Below are 16,801 nucleotides of genomic sequence, written 5' to 3' on the forward strand. Positions count from 1 at the left end.
TGACTCTCAGACGCATTTAAACTTGGAAGGTCTCTACTGATGTGACCCAGGGTTTTGTCTTTGGCTCTAGTTTTTTAAACACTGAATTAAAAATCTGGATGAAGACAAATTTGTCAAATGTGCTACTGACACAAATCTGGGAGGAAGAGTTAATAAGTTGGAAGGTTGAATCAGGATTCAAATGACCTCAATATGATGAAACTATGGTCCAAACTGACAAGATGAAATATAATAGCCATGAATCTAAAGTACTGCACTTAGATGAAAAACTATCACTGCCTAAACATAAGGTAGGAGAAACCCTGGATTATCAGCAATTTATATGACAGACCCCGGAGGATTCAGTAGACTGCAACTCAATATGAGTCAACAGTACAGCACAGCCGCCAAAAAGGCAAATTCAATCTTCACTTCCTTAATCTGCATTCAGAGCCCAGGCCAAGGGAAGCAGCAGGCTGAGCACTCAGCGTAAGGCAGCCCACAGATAAAGCCTGTGTCCCTCCCTCTGAGCAACAGGCTCCAAGAGGGACACTGGCAAAGTGGAAGGTGACTGGAAGAGGGTGAAGAATTGAGAATGAAGCCATAGGAGAACTGGATAAAGAAAGTGGGGCCCTGGCCAGGGTGGCTCAGTCGCTTGGAACACTGTCCCATACAACAAAAGGTTGCAGGTTTGATTCCCAGTCAGGGCACATACCTAGGTTGTGGGTTCGATCCCCAGTTGAGGCACATACAGGAGGCAACTGATCGATGTTTCTCTCCCACATCAATGTCTCCTCCCTCTCTCTCCCTCTCTCCCCCTTGCTCTCTAAAATCAATAAAATAAAATAAAACATATCCTCAGGCAAGGATTTTTTAAAAAGTGAGGACAAAAACCCTAGAAAATATGTTTAAAAGGAACAGGTGGCTTGCTTCAGGAATCTGGAGGGCTAAATAATATGGAGTAAAAATGCATTTTGTTTGCTCCAGATGGAAGGAGTAAGATGAATGCGCAGAAGTTACAGGGTGTCAGATTTCAACATTATCTTATTTTAAAAGATAAAGGCTGTTCAAAACTAGAATGGGACGGCTGTTCTGTGGAGTGAGTGAGGCTCCTTTCCCTAGAATTATCAAAGTAGAAGTTAGATGCCTACTTGTTAAGAATGCCAGAGACTTCTGCATGGGATGGAAGGTTGGGCTGGATCAGTGGTTCCTAAGCTTTTAGATTTCAAGGACCAGTAACACCTATTTTGAATTTACTATGTGAGAAATTTTTCAAAAATCAACTACCACCTACTATTATCATTTCACAAAATGTAAGACACTTAACACGAAAGGGCAGGGCAGACATATTATGAGCATAAAGGACAATGCTTTATACGAGGTGGGGCCAAAGCAGGTTTACAGTTGTGAGTACTCGAAACACAGAGTTTATTCTTGTATTATTATTAATTATTGTATTACTTTCCATATGAACAACTGTAAACCTACTTTTGTCCTGCCCTGTATTAAATGAACTTAACTTTCTAGAAAAAAACACAACATATATTTCTAACTTGGTGAGAAAACATTAACCATGATTCCATTTGTCTTGTTCACTTATATCCCCAGTGCACAGCGTTTAGTAGCTCTCAGTACATATGCTCAGTGAATGACTGAATGAATGCATGCATTTCATACATAAAGCCCTGGCTTCCACACTCAGTCCAACAGCTTCTCTACTTCATCATTAATCAATATTTATTGATAGTTCTCATTCTTGGCACTGAAATATGGTACACCAAGGGCCATTAACTCCTACAGTCCATTCTCCAAGCACTGAGAGTAATAATGCCTTATATTTGTACTGTGTTTTACAGTTTACAAAGCATTTTCTCATGTTATCATTTCACTCAATTCTCTTTATAACATGGAGATTAATACCCTGAATTTACAGCTGAAGAAACTGAAGATCAAAGGCTTTCCCAAAGCCACATCTGACATGGTGGAGTCAGGAACTCAGTAACTCCAACTGCAAGTGGATGCTGTTCCCACCTGCCTCAAGATGTCTCCCTAAGAAAAGTATAGCCTGGCCACCCTGGGGAAACTGGAATGCTTTGTCTTAGCCACAAAACCACAGCACATGGGCCTCAACAACATAGGCTGCCCTGGTACTGATGGGATCTGGAGTCAGGGCCTCTTTGTGGAAAAGCAGAGAGATTAGAGGAGCCCACATCCCCATCAGCAGCAAACCAAGAGTCTTAGTTTGCCTTTAAGATACCATCTGTCCACCAGGCCTGCTAACACAGGCAGTGTAAACCCCTCTGAGATGGATTTGATGTCAGGTCTACCCAAATGCACACCAAAAAAGGAAGGAAGAAAAAAAGATCCTCAAAAAGATGATGACATTGTATGAGAAGCCAGTAATGGGAACCTAAATACATTCAGAGCTTCCCTTTCATTCTATGCGTAACCCCATTCTGTGATGTGGGACTACCTGTTTTAGCCTGAAAGCAACTGGCAATTCAGGAAACCAAACAGTACAGTCCATGATTAAACACACCAAAGAGGCAAACAACAAAATTATCTCACAGACTTAACCAGTTAATTTGGGGGGGGGGGGGGGGGGGAGATTCTCTAGTGTGTGACTAGAATAGGATCCAGTGTAGCTTAGCAACCCCAGGTGCTGGTTTTCTCACTGGTAATTCATTGGTTAAAGAAAGCCGAGATTTGGGATCCACAGGGAGGCACAGGGTCAAGGTACTGCAGCAGCAGCAGTGGGCATCCTGAACAGATGGTAAAGGCAGGTGTCGGAGGGGGGAGGAGAGACGGTGCACGCTCTAAATGCTATGATGATTATTGCATTTCCTAGCAACACAGTGCCAGCGATGTTGTCTGAGTACCACACAGAAACCGGGAGAGACAGGCTTGTGAAAACAAAACAAAGACCAAGAGACTCTGTCCATCTGCGTGACACACGGTAAAAACACAGCCGGGGCATCAGGTCTGAATGGCACATGTCACACGGCAGACCACAGAATGCATGAGAGGGCAAAGTGAGGCATCGATTTACAGGAAGCCGCTCACCCAGAGAAGCAAATAATGAGGGCAGAGCACATGGAGTCAGGACAGCGGCTTTACCACTTTTTTAATACTGTGACGTGGGCTAACCGCTGACTACGTTTTAACCTCCGCTTGGTCTGGCTCACCCATGTTTCCAGAGCACGTACTACTGCCGTATATTATTGTGAGGGCTGGGAATACAAAGGTTAATATGCCCCGTTTCCTTACCTCTCAAAATGGGAACGTGACCTTTTTAATATGGTTGCTGTGAGATTAAATGAAATAACATAAATGAAATACCTTGGCACACAGTAAGAATTTAGTATATGTTGGTTGTTATTCTAGTGATAATGATGGGTGTCCAAAGGTCAACGTCTGGATATTTCTTTTTTGTTATAAATTAGGAAATACTTTAAATAATAGTTTATTATTCCTCTGAAAAATATCAGGACCTTAGAATGCATTAAGTTCTGATATTTGCACCCACCCCCACCTATTGCTAATCTTCTACCTTATTGTTGTTCAATGTTTAACTCCTTATTTTCAAATCATGCTAAATCGGAAGGAAGGAAGGAAGGAAGGAAGGAAGGAAGGAAGGAAGGAAGGAAGGAAGGAAGGAAGGAAGGAAGGGAGGGAGGGAGGGAGGGAGGGAGGGAGGGAGGGAGGGGGAGGGAGGGAGGGAGGGAGGGGAAGGAAGAGGGAGGGGGAGGGGGGAGGGAGGGGGAGGGAAAGGGGGAGGGGAGGAGGGGAGGGGGAGGGGGAGGGGAGGGGAGGGAGGGAGGGAGGGAAAGGGGAGGGAAAGGGGAGGGAAAGGGGAGGGAAAGGGGAGGGGAGGGGGAAGGGAGGGGGAAGGGAGGGGGAAGGGGGAAGGGAGGGGGAAGGGGGAGGAGAGAGAAAGAAAGAGAGAAAGCTTTATTAAAAATTTGTTGGGGGTAGATCTCTCATCAAGGATCACTTTAGAGGTAAGTGCTCTCCATCTTTGTTTATATGAAAAATGTCTTTTCATACTAACTCTTGCATGACAATCTAGCTTTGTATAGAATTCTAGTTTGGTATTCACTGAGCACTTCGAAGATATTACTTCATTGTCTTCTGGCCCCTATTGTGGTTGATGAAGTCTGCTGTTTGTAGACAGATGATCTGTCTTTTCTCCCTGCTTGCTTTTAAGATTTTCTCATTTTCTTTAACATTTCAGCAGTTTCTACATTGAGTGTCTAGATGTAGATATATTTTAATTACCCTACTCAATACTCAGGGTGCTGCCACAATCTAAAAATCAATATCTTTCTTAAATTTTGGAATGCTCTTGGCATTATCTTCTAAAGCAATGCTTTTTCACCATTCTCTCTACTATCTCCTAGAACTCCATTTAGACATATATTGAAACTTTCATTCTGTCCTTCAATTCTCTCAATTGCTCTTTCATAGATTCAATACTTTATCTCTCAGTGCTAAATTCTGGGCAAGTTCCTCAGGTCTAACTTCAAGTCACAGATTTTATCTTCTACTATTTCTTACCTGATGTTTCGCCCATTCAGTAAGTTCTTTATTTCAATGGCTGTTGTTGTTTTTCAGTTCTAGAACTATTAGGCCCTTTTCTCAAATTTCCTTTTTCAGAGAGTACTATTCTTTTATTTTGCTATTTCTTTTTTTTCTTTTTTAACTTCTTAAACAGATTATTTTATAGTCTCCTCAAATTGTCCTGTTACTTTAGTTCTTAGGGCATTAACTCTCATGCCTGTTATAACTGCTGACTCTTCCTCATAGAGGTTTATTTTGTTATGAAGTTTATAAGTTTTACTGTTAGCTCCTCTTCAACCAGGATTGCTTGTTTTATGAAAGTGCTGAGGGCCCTGAACTGTAGAACTCTGCTTCAGCATTGTTTGTGTTTATTTTTGAGGAGTCATATGCATATTAATTATCTCCATCTAGGTGTGTTTTTATTGTGGTAAAAATGCACACATAGTATTTATCATCCCGACCATTTTAAGTGTACAATACAGTAGTGTTAACTATGTGCCCATTGTTGCGCAGCAGACCTCTAGGACTCTTTCATCTTGCATGACTGAAACTCTATGCTGACTGAACGACTCCCCTTACCTCGTATAAGTGGAATCATGCAGTATTTATCTCTGTATCTGGCTTATTTCACTTAGTATAATGTCCTCAAGGTTCATCCATGTTGCCATATATGGCAGGATTTCCATCTTTTTAAGGCTGAATAATATTCCATTGTATGTGTCTTAGTCAGCTTGGGCTGACATAACAAAATACAATAGACGAGGTGACTTAACCAAAAGAAATGTATTTTGACACAATTCTGGAGGCTAGAAGTCCAAAATCAAGGAGCCTGCCTGACTGACTTCTGGCAAGAGCTCTCTTCCTGGCTTAGGGATGTCCTCACATAGCTCTGCTGTCTTTACTTACATGGGCACTAATTCCACCATGGGAGCTCCACCGTCATGATCTCATCTAAGCCTAATCACCCCCAAAGTGCCCATCTCCAGGTACCATCACTTAGGGCTTCAATTTATAAATTTGGGGGGACACAATTTAGTTTATAACAGTATATGTCACATTTTCGATGTCCAGGATATCATTTTTAATGACAATTTTTTTATCCTAAAGTTCCTATAAAAGGCAAGTAGCATGAAGTCAGGCTCCATACCTGTGAGCAATACAGGCACACAGTCTCTCTCACATGTGGGACAGCAAGCTCCAGGACAGACAGTACGCTTCTTTACTATCTGCTAGACCAGTAAACAGGGCTGTTCTCATCTCCCTTTCTTGAACAGGAAGCTCTTTAAAGTCCTGTGCCTTATGCAAGGGCTCCATTCCAGCTGCCCCAAATCTTACGAGGCCATAATAACTCTCATTCACCATGGATTTGGCTATTTTGAACCTATTCTCTCTTTTGTGCAGTTAAAATACACATTATCTATGACACAGGACTGTTTTGAGACTTAAATTACACAATTCACATGAAGTTCCTGATATAAGAACTAGCACACACTAGAGATTCAATGAAGCATGGCTATTTTTATTTCTAAACCCCAACTCAACCCATGCAAGCCAAAACCATTCCCCTTCCTCTTAAAAAAGTTAAAAGAAATTTTTTAAATGATAATATATAACATCATGTACCTTAGACTACCCATACATAAATATCTCCCCTTTCTCTTGAAAAAGGCAGAAGTGAAATAAAAGATATATCTACAATTAATTGCAAATCCTGAGCCCCAAAATCACTTTTATTGTGATATATCCCCAATACAAAACACTTGCCTAGAAGGTTGGCTAATGTTCAAATTTAAACAAAAGTGCAAAACTCTCACCAACCTCACACACACACACACACACAATTAGTTGTACCTAAATTAAATTTCCCAAATGATCATAAAAGGTACACATCCTAAATCAAAGTCCACTCACTCTTCAAGTGGGCAGCATGTTCATGTTATACTGAACACTGGTCAGCCTCGTTGCTAAACATTAAACTTCAGCTAGTTCACATAACATAAACCTAGTCCAGAGTCTGTTCCAGATCACGTTGTCTTGCGAGCACTTCTGTCCCTCTCCTGGATTCCATGGGTGGTTGGTCCACACTCCATTTTTTTATTTCCCTTCCAGTGAAAACTACGTACTGTAGCACACAACCCTGTATCCTTCAGACACAGCAGCTGCATGTACCAAGAACAGGTTTCCTGGGCCTTCCTAACAGATACCCCACTTAAGAAGTCCTATTATATAAACAGGAGTTCATTTTAATTGAATCATCTTACAGAAATCAGCATTGGTCTCAATGTCAGTGTTTTTGACTCTAGAATAAATGGGAATCAAACTTGGAAGAAAAGCCAGAGGTAAATAATTTTATGACTGCAAAATACATGGTGCTAGAGCTATAATCTCTGTTGCCCTTTTCTACCCCCTTGGAAAAATGTTTTGTCTATTGAATTAAAAATATGGTGGAAGGTTTAGAGGCACAATCATGTTGTAGAGTAAATCAGTCCTTCTGTTCCCCATTACTGACTGGTGTTCCATTCTGTGGATGTTCTGCAACGTTTCCCCATTCACAATAGAAGGACATTCGGGTGATTTCCAGTTTAGGGCTGTTAGGAATCAGGCTATTATATATTTTCTTGTATAGATCCTTACATGGACGTGTATTTGTATTTCTCTTGGGTAAATGCTATGTAAAATAGAAGAATACGTTTCTAGCTGATCTGTTAAAAGAGGGATTGGAAAACTTTCACCCATGTGCCAAATCTAGCCTGCCACTCACATCACCTATGTACTACATGATTTCATTTATCATTTATTCATTCTGGAAAAGGCAAAATATAAATAACTGAAATCAGATCAGTGGTTGTCAAAGACCTTGGATGGAGAGAGTACTGAATAAATGGGGTATGAGGAAACTTTATAAAGGATTTATATCCTGACTATTGTGTTACATGACTGTATACATAAAAGGTGAACCTCAGCATATGTAAAATATGCATCAATAAACCTGATGTAAAAAATATAGAGAGTGGAGGGAAGGAAAGAAGGAAAGCAGGCAGGAAGGAGGAGCGAGGGAGGGCAAGGGAGAGCAAGAGAGAAGGAAAAGAAATGTGGTTTATCCCCAAAAGCAGCAGACTCCACATGAGCGTCTGCATAGACATGTGCATACTCCTTTATTTACTGTATCCTCTTGGAATACATTCAAAGCAAGAACATCAAGTATGTGTAATATCCAAAGTGAAAACAGCCCCTCTTGACATTACTCTCCAAGTTTCTGCCCTAAATGAGACAGTGAATCAGAAAGTTACATCTGCGGGTGGGTTGGGGAGAGAAAATAGAGTCCCACGACATGTGCTGGGAAAAAACTAAAACTAAGGCAAGCCTGTGTGATGACGTTTTTCAAGTCAAGAAAGGCAGACCCAGGCTAGTCTTGTTTTACTGCAGTGCAGATAGTGACAATTCCAAACTGATAAAAGACAGACCCAAAAATAGGCACTATGTATCAGTCTGCTCTGTATCCCTGGGAAAGAGCCATTGTGTCAACTGGATGTCAATCCAAGCATTTTCTTACTGACCCACCTCCCTGACTTTTATCTCTTGAGCATGCAGATAAACACATATGACAGTCCCTAGAGATTATTTCTAAATATACCAACTGCTGTTTATACCAAAACGGATTCCCTGCCAGGCACAAGCCCTGGCATATACACTCCCAGGGGAAACCTGGAGCAGAGCACAAACCAAGACTCTGGGACCCTGGTTCTCGTTGGTCTAAATCTGAGGTTGGGACCAGGCCATCATGCTGACACCACTTCCACGATGACACACATTCCTAACCCGAGCTTCCTCCTGCCAGAGGAGTCTGAGCAGATCCGCAGGCTTGTTCTGCCAGCATGGGGGCTGCTATTTAAACTACCAAGAAGAATCTCAAAAGTCCAAGAGCAAACTATCCAAATTAGAAAAGAAACAATATAATCATGGCAGGGCTTTTTAAGAGCAAAGGCTCAGAAAACAGGCTAAGTTCAAATTCCAGCTCTACCATTCATTAGCTGTGTGGTCTTAGACAAATTACCTAAGCTCTTTGAACCTCAGTTTTCTTTTCTGTAAAATGGGGTTAATAGTAGTTCCTACCTCATGAATTGGAAGTGAGAATTAAATGAGATAGTATACGTGATGTACTTAGCAAAGTGCCACTGGGAGCAATAAGTGAGGGCAGAGAGAGTCTGCCTGCACCCACTGAGCACAAACACTCCGGGAGGAAAAGCCCTACACAATAGCTTATTATGCTTCAGAAAGCCCTCCTTACCACCCCTTGCAATCATCAAAGTCCCTGATTATAGAAACAAATCCAAATGGAGGTCTGGGCTCGGACGAGCCAGGGTGAGAAGATGTTGGCTGTCAAGACACTAAACTGTTTATAACCAAAGGAATGCATTAAGACACTCACGCTCAGAGAGCTGATTTATGTTAACTAAATGGCCCCACATCCCTTGGATGTCTCCACTTGAGCTCTCTCTACAGCCTGACCATTTAAATGCACGCTGATCTGGGTCTCCACTTGGGTGCTGGCAGGTTGAAAAGCACTTCCAAAGCCAACAAGCTCTAGAAAGCCAAATATGGCCAAGACCACTCTAGGTGAACCTCAGGGAGGCCCCCCCAGTGGGTGCCGGAATATGGTGAGGGGTGACTCAGACAGCATCAGCTGACAACTTCAGGGTACAAATGACTATGGGTTATTTTCATTTCCAAACAAAATTTTCCATCCTATAAACCCCAAAGTATTTTATCGAAGCAGTGGGGTCTAATTCATCAGCCTGCTGCTAAAAAGGCAACCTCTTAAGCAGAGCAAAGATGCCATTTTGAGTCACTTGGCAACTTAGTCTCCTGCCCCACGGTGAAGATATCAACAATAATCAATTAGATGGAAATTTCCTAGAGACCCGGAGGAGTCACAGAAAGTTCATGGTAAGGAGGAGGAAGGCCAGGGATCAGGGCCAATCCTCACCTGCTCATGACAACCTTTAGCAAGTCAGATCATCTTGAGCTTCAGTTTCCCCATCCGTGTACTAGCAACAAATCTCTCACAGGGACCACATGAGAATAAAATAAAATAATAAGTGTGAAACGTATTGGAAATATTTAGAAGGACAGTATAATGAAACTATAAAGTACTATCTAGTGACTACTTCAGGAAAGTTAGACCAGAAATGTAGCCCTCAGATTTAAATCACCTTTAAAAATATGTCTATGATTTACCAACTTAGCTGAATAAAAAGTGAAAAGCAGGATTTATAAAATAGTTAACTTTTTCTTTTTGTTTCTACTTTATACCAAACACATATTTCAGCTGATTTTTTCCCCACTAAATTGGCTATTTGTGTGACGCACTGATCGAATCAGCTAGCTAAACAAAAGACAACCTAAGTATCATGCTCATCTCTACAAGAAATGGCCAAAACAGTCGGTGTGCTACATGCCTCACCTCCATCCTGAGTCAGTGGCAGACATCACTAATCACCCACTGCACCCTTTCCCCTGAGCTCAGGCAACAGTTCAGAATCCTTTCAACACGCAGCACTCTAGGCAGCCGTCACCAGTCCCAAATCAGCACAGCACCTTAAACCTATCTGTAATCTCAGATGTGCTGACCCTAAGAAGATACCTACGGAGAAGGGTTCCTGGTGGCTAACTGGCCTCAAATTTAAAAACAGCCTACCGGCCATTTCTAACAGGGGCCTCTCCCTCAAACTGCACTTCAGAGAGAAGCCTGCACTGAGCTGCCTGCCTCCCGCACAGAACTGCCTTCCTCTGGACTGTGTTCCTGCCATCTGAGCCAGCCCTAACAGAAGAGTTCCTGAAACTGTATTTCAACCAACAGGACTGAGATGTTCCCTGTCAAATCAGAGCTGCGCAGCTATACGCCCATCATCATCTTCATCAACCAATCAGAGAGGCTCCATTCTGATCAATCAGGACAGTGCCTTTTGGGCCAATCAAACTGCAAGGATTTGGAGCCTTCATTTGCATAAGGACCAATCAATCAGTGACCAAGGGTGGGGACTTCTGTCTATATAAGTCAGCTTCCCTCTTTCCACCAAAGGCTGAAGATTGTGTTTCCTGGGCTGAAGCTGGAGAGGTGCCTCACCCCAGGGTCCTCTCACAACAGTGCTGTTCCCCAGCCATGCTGCTTCATAATTGAGCTGTAACACTATTGAGCTGTTCACAGCGGTGCTGATTTCATGGCCATGCTGTATCACAACTGCGCTATTTGCACTGAGTTAAGTTGCCTTCTTTGATGCATCCCAAATTGGGGATCCCTGTTGCACTGAATTAGTGCCAAGGAGCATATAGAACCATGGAGCAGTCAGACGAATTTCAGAGGGAAGGCAGGAGTGGGGGGGGGGGGAGTAGATTAATCAAAGAACTTATATGCATATATGCATGACCTATGAACACAGACAATAGTGTGGAGAAGGCGGGGCGGGGGGGGGGGGGAGAGGTGAATGCCGGTGGAGGGGATCAATGGAGGGAAAAAGGGACATCTGTAATACTTTCAACAATAAAGATAATTTTTTTAGAAAAACATTAAAAAAAGAGAGAGATGTATCTTTTACCTGATTTAGTTGAAACCACGAGCTTAGGAAAATCATCCATAGAATGATTTAGTCTTACTAATTCCTCCTGAACTTATTTGCTGACAACTGGAATTCCTAGGGAAAACACCAAGTCTTTCATTTCACAATTAGACAAAAGACTGAACATGAAAATACTTCAGAGAGGAAATAAAATGAATTTACACAAAAATGTAAATAGTTGATTCTAGCCTCCCTCTGAGCAGGGTCCAGGTGGCCCTACTCCTGGAGAAACCACTGTCCTCTCACCTTCTCAATGCAGTTGGCCTCCTGGGACGTAGAGCCCACCCAAGGCATGCCTGTGACTGCCAGGATGAGCAGGGACGGTGCTGCATGGCTCTGTGAGGGATCTGAGCCTTTTATCTGCGAGTACGTCTTCACAGAGAGAAGGAGAGGTAAACACAAAGAACCCTGGATTCCTGAGGGTGACATGAGAAAGCTCCATAGCAATGGGAAGGGTACAGAAAGGGGAGATGACAATCAGAGATATACCTCAGTGACACAGAGATAGCAACTCAAACCCACAGCATCATCTTTCACACTGTTTGACCCCCTTATCCCAAAAGCTGCTCAACTCCTAAACTAGGTATTTTTTTACACCAAAAAAAAAAACAACTTAGTCCTTGATGGGATTACGGTCTCAACTCCATGAAAAACTGAGTCTGAAGGATTCATTCATTTCTCAAGTGGGGTTGCCATTCATTTCTCAAACAAGTGTGGTTGCAACAGTGTACCATGTTATCACCACTGAGAAATTCAAACGCAGCTCAACCAAAGGCTCCAATGTAAGCTCCAGGAGGGCAGATGCCCGGCTGTTTCATTCATCAATGTATCTAGCACTGTGTCTGTCTGGTATCTAGTACTTAATACACAGTTGTCAAAAATTGGTTATGTTTGTTTATGCCCTCTGCCAAGTGGCTATTACAGTGCCAAACTCATAGTAAGCACTCCTTACCACTGACTGGCTGACTGATGACTGACAGTCTGTCCTGTCTTTGGCTCCCTTCATGAAGGAAGCAGAATGAATCAGCCTGATGTACCTGGTATAAACCTAATACACATAATTTACCTAACAGACACCTAATGTACCAAATATATCTTTAATTAATATCTAATATATACTTCTTAAGCCTAATGATATTAAAAAGAATAATGGATTCTGACAGTTCAAAATATTCTAAATGAGTAAATCCCAAAGGACAGACTAGAAATCATTAGGTGCCATAAATGAGAAGTGACAGTTAAAGGAGGTATAAACTATTGGATATCATCATGTCTCATTAGTTTGTAAGAGTTTCCCCCTATAAACATAGATTTACTAAATGTCCATTCCAAAGGAGAATGGATTAACAAACCAGACAGAGGTATACTTATAATAATCCTGTCCCCATAAATGGATCAATACTTTCAAAGCATGTCCACATCCATGACCTTACGTGTCCTCACAACATCCTTGTGATGGAAATAGAAGTATTACTAGTGGCCTATACAGTACAGATACAAGTTTCCACTTCTGGCAACAGGGCAGGCCAAGTTTAGACCACCAAGAAATGGGGAATTCATTCTTTTCATAATGCAAAGAAATGCCGAACAATATGAGCTGAGCACAAAAGAAAGGGAATTCCTCAGTCCCAGGAAGGAAGAGAGAACTTAAAGCTGAGTAATGAGCTGGGATACGATCAGCTGTGATGGCTCTGGAGGGTATGGGATTGAAAGGCCCACAGGCCAGGAGTGGGTTCCTAACCCCTACACAAAACAGGAGAAAGAGCTTGGGGACCCACAAAGCCAAAGGGGTTACTGAGACCCTGGCATACACCTGAGAACCCGGAACAATTGATTCTCAGTAAAAAAAAAAAAGGGGGGGGTCTAAAACCTCTGCCTACCTTCCCAAGGAAGAGATAAGAAAATGTGGATCACCAGATGCTGATTGGGACTGTTCTTGTCTCAGAATTCCAGCTAAAGCCCCAAACCTAAGAACCATTAGTGAGAAGTATCCCTCAGACAACAGAGGCACTGGGCAGCAGGACTAACAAGGTAGCCACACTGGTCCTTGACCCCTTCCTCCACCACCCCACACAGCGTCTATAAAAGGACTAGAAACATAGGCATCCTGGAGGTAGTAAGGGCTGGGCCGAGGCACAGTGTGCTTCCCCCAACCTCCTACCAAGCCAAGTGAAGTGGGCACCAAGGGGAGCCTCTCTAGACAACGGGATGGAATGATGGGAAACCAGAGTCTCACCCCCAGCCTAATGCCCACCTTGGAGTACCAGAGCAGAGCGCTATTCTTGGGAAAGCATGAACCATGCTGTTTAGAGTCTGGAGGGTGCCTGCTTCCTGCCTGGAAACTTCTCCAGGAGATTAGGAGCAGCTGTGCTGACAGGACAGGGAGAAAGGGCAACAATGGAAGACAGCCTGCAACTCCAACTTTTAGCTAAATACAGAAGCCTCTGCTGGACTGATGACACATGCGGTGGCCGGATTCAAGTCACTGTAAAAATATTCCACCCAAGAGGGCTGCCTCAGCAGAAGAGGCTGTGCAATTCACAAGAGGTCTGGCAGAGACCACATCACCCACATGGGGAACAGAGGTATAAAGGACCCCAAGGGGACCTTAAAAGAACCCACAAAGGTGTCCTAAGAAAGAGACAGTATTGGGATGGCTACCATGGTAGAAAATGATGGCCAGCCAACATCAGGCAAAACAGCACCAAGGAGAAAGACTTTAGCCCTGTTTCCTCTAAGTCCCTCTCCACTGCCCTAATCCTGGAAGACGAAAGTAGGGGAGGAGTGGGAGAACTAGAAGAAAGAAAAAAGTAGGACATAACCCTCTTCCCCCATATAAATCTGAAAGCCATGGGTAAGGCCTGAAGCAGTGTATGGACTTTTAATATCTATAAAATGAGTCCCAATTATTATTAAAAGGACTAACAGGACTGTTCTAATAACTGAATGTGAGTGGAAAGCTAACATAGGCCTGAGATGATATGGAAAAAAATGGAAAGGAAGATCTAACAGAGCAGGTCTGAATGCAGCAATGATAGAAAAATAGAAATGTTTCCTGTTTATATGAGTCGGCCCATACTATATACATGTTCCACTTGTCTCTGGCTGAGATCCTGGGTGTGAACATTTTTTTTCTCATGAAATATTAAAGCACCAGTAAGTATGCTGTGGACACTCCAAGTTGAGAAGCTAATATTAAAATTGTTTATAGACCAGAGAAGCCACTAAGATTGCCCACTGGAGGCAAATGCAACCCTCCACAATTTGGGGTCCTCAGACCCTAATGGGGGAAAATTCATAAAGAAGATGGGCTCACACTCAGAAATTTTATATGTCACATAAGGATCCACCATCAGTGAAAGTCAGCAGAGACGAGAAACAGGATAGCTATTCTTCAAGGGCTGAAATAGATAAAATAATCTAAAACAGACTATAAGTATCACACACACACACACACACATATGTTTAAAATGATTAACAATCTAAACTATGGGAGAAAAACCATGAAGGAAAAAAAATAGACTATTAAAAAAAAAGATTTGAAAAAGAACAAAATATAACTTAGAAATAAAATAGTCATTAAAAATAAAAAGCATTAAAGATTAAACAGCAGGTTAGATACAAAGGAAGAAAAAATGGAAGACAGAATAGGAAGACAGAACTGAAGATATCACCCAGAATGCAGCAAAGAGAGACAATGAAATACAGGCTATGAAAGAGTATTTAAGAGGAAGGGTAAAATGAGAAAGACCAATACACAGTTTAATAAGAGAGTTCCAGAAGAATAAAAGAAAAAGACTGAGGGAGAGGCAATATTTTTAAATGCCTGAGAATTTTCCAGCACTGGTAAATGAGGTGAATCCTTAGAATGAAGTATCTCATCAAGTCTCAAGCAAGGTTGTTTTATTTAAATCTCTGTTATTAAAACAACATTGTAAAATGGCATAACACAAAAGACAAAAAGAACATCTTTTTAAAAGTCAGAATATTGATTCGGACTTATACTGATTTCTCATCAGCAACAGTAGAATCCAGAAGATAATGGACTATCTTCAAATTACTGAAGGAAGATATTTGCTAACACAGAATTCTGTACCTGATTAAACCATCACTGAAGAGTTAGGACAAAAAAATAACAATTTCAAACAAAGACTGAGGAAATTTACCACTAAAGACCACGGCTGAAAGAAATACAAAATACATGCTTCAGTATTTAGGAGGAAAAAAAACAAGAAACAGAAGGGGGGTAGCCCAGCACTGGCCACCAGGGGACGGGATCCAATACTGTGTGCCACCGACACCCACCCGCTGTGCACTGTGCACCCTGATTCCTTTCGGATCTAGGTCCAGTGTGGCAACTCTCAAGGAGCAACTGGTTGTGAATCTTCATAAGGAAAAACAAAGCCCCAGAATGAGATCAGTCATTGGGGTTGGTGCTGTTGGCATGGCCTGTGACTTGGCAGGTGAACTTGCTCTTCCTGATGTCATAGAAGACAAACGGAAGGGAGAGATGTTGGATCTCCAACATGGCAGCCTTTCCCTTGGAACACCAAAAACTGTTTCTGGCAAAGACTATATAATGTGACCACGAACTCCAATCTGGTTATTACCACATCTGGGGGAACATCATCAAGAAGGAGAACAACATCTTGATTTGGTCCAGCGTAATATGAACATCTATATTATTATTTTTGTGTGTGTTATTCTCATTGTTCATTACAGGAAAACGATATAGGTTAAAATCAGCTAAGGGAAGAAGTGCGTGGAGCATCTAGCTGTCCTCTCCGTGTGGCCAGGACATGTGAACACCTTTAAATTCTTCATTCCTAACGTTGTAAAATACACCCCAGCTACAAATTGCTTAATTTCCAATCCAGTGGATAGCGTGACCAATGTGGCTTAGAAGATAAGCGGCTTTCTCAGAAACCATGTTATTGGCAGTGGTTGCAATATGGATTCAGCCCATTTCTGTTACATAACAGGGGAAAGGCTTGCGGTTCACCCATTAAGCTGTCACTGGTGGGTCCTTGGGGAACATGGCGACTCTAGTGTGCCTGTATGGAGTGAACTGAATGTTCCTGGTGTCTCCCTGAAGAATCTGCCCCGATTCAGGCACTGACTCAGATAAGGAACAGTGGAAACAAGTTCATGAGCAGATGGTTGATGGTGCTTATGAGGTGATCAAACTGGAAAGCTACACATCTTGGGCCACTGGACTATCTGTGGCAGATTTGGCAGGAAGTATAATGAAGAATCTTAGGCAGGTGCATCCAATTTCCACCATGATTAAGGGTCTCTCTGGAATAAAAGAAGACATCTTCCTTAGTGTCCGTGCTTCTTGGAACACAGTGGAATCTCCAACATTGTGAAGGTGACTGACGCCTGAGGAAGAGGCCCGTTTGAAGAAGAGTGCAGATATACTTCGGGGGGATCCAGAAAGAGCTGCAGTTTTAAAGTCTTCTAATGTTGTACCACTTCGTTGTCTAGGCTACCACAGGATTTTGGTTGGAGATTGTGCATTTTGTCCACTTTTTCTAATCTGTGACTAACACAGCAATAAGACAACCTAGGAAAAGCATCAGTTTCCTAAAGATAGAAATAGTAATGGTTCAGATAACCCTGCATCTGTACCCTGATGCTGGATG

General features: G+C 42.3%; 1 protein-coding gene and 1 pseudogene across 2 annotated transcripts in view; one reads left to right on the top strand and one right to left on the bottom strand.

Annotated features, from left to right (window-relative positions):
* CACNA1C (calcium voltage-gated channel subunit alpha1 C) overlaps positions 1 to 16,801 on the bottom strand; it is a 590,073-nt gene that overhangs the window by 555,354 nt on the left and 17,918 nt on the right. The gene's annotated exons all lie outside the window — the stretch shown is intronic.
* On the top strand, positions 1,886 to 16,610 carry LOC308553562 (L-lactate dehydrogenase A chain pseudogene; annotated as a pseudogene). The gene is made up of 3 exons: positions 1,886 to 1,977; positions 15,501 to 15,820; positions 15,953 to 16,610. The product of its transcript is annotated as an L-lactate dehydrogenase A chain pseudogene (transcript).

This window comes from Miniopterus schreibersii (genome assembly GCF_964146895.1).
Source record: "Miniopterus schreibersii genome assembly, chromosome: 2".
NCBI classification, from domain to species: Eukaryota; Metazoa; Chordata; class Mammalia; order Chiroptera; family Miniopteridae; genus Miniopterus; species Miniopterus schreibersii.